Source organism: Otolemur garnettii, unplaced genomic scaffold (assembly GCF_000181295.1).
Source record: "Otolemur garnettii isolate 467f Iridium unplaced genomic scaffold, OtoGar3 scaffold00044, whole genome shotgun sequence".
In the NCBI taxonomy this organism is placed as follows: domain Eukaryota; kingdom Metazoa; phylum Chordata; class Mammalia; order Primates; family Galagidae; genus Otolemur; species Otolemur garnettii.
Genome location: NW_003852439.1, coordinates 11449760 through 11450489, shown reverse-complemented (window position 1 = coordinate 11450489; position 730 = coordinate 11449760). Strand labels below are relative to the sequence as shown.

The 730-nt window shown below is 43.7% G+C and overlaps 1 protein-coding gene across 1 annotated transcript in view; it reads right to left on the bottom strand.

The window, feature by feature from the left end:
• The window catches only part of SEC14L5 (SEC14 like lipid binding 5), a 40252-nt gene that overhangs the window by 19159 nt on the left and 20363 nt on the right, over positions 1-730 (bottom strand). The gene's annotated exons all lie outside the window — the stretch shown is intronic.

Genomic DNA, 730 nt, shown 5'->3' with positions numbered 1-730 from the left:
ATCTGGCCAGTGGAAGGAGCGGGGATCCTTGCTGCTATTACCTACACCCCCACCATTTAGCCCCTTTCGGAGGGTAATATAGGAGGGCCTGAACAGTGATTGAGTTTTTGCCTTCCCAAGGAAGAATAGGGACTTCTGGGAAAATTTTATTTAATTTAATTTTTGAGACATAGTCTCACTCTGTCACCATGGGTAGGGTGCTGTAGCATGGTAGCTTACAGCAACCTCAAACTCTGGGGCTTGAGCAATCTTCTTGCCTCAGCTTCCCAAGTAACTGGAACCACAGGCACCAGCCACTACACCCAACTAGTTTTTTCTATTTTTAGTAGAGACAGGGTTTCACTCTTGCTCAGGCTGGTACTGGGACATTTTAAAAGAAGACATTTCTCAGAAAAACATTTGACAAGATGCAATACCCCTTTATGATGAAAACACTCCATACACCAGGAATAGAAGGCACTCCCTCCACTTGATAAATGCACCTGCCAAAAACCGCAGCTAACATCCCTGGTGGCAGGCCAAAAGCTTTCCCCTAGGATCAGGAAGCACATGGAAGTGTCCACTATTTAGCGTCATCCAGGAGGTTCTAGCCAAGACTACTGGGCAAGAAAACAAAATAGAAGGCATCTAGTTGGAAAGGAAGAAGTAAAATCTATCTCTATTTGCAGATGACATCATCTTATATACAGAAAATCCTAAAGAATCCACACAGGTACACATGCAAAAAAAA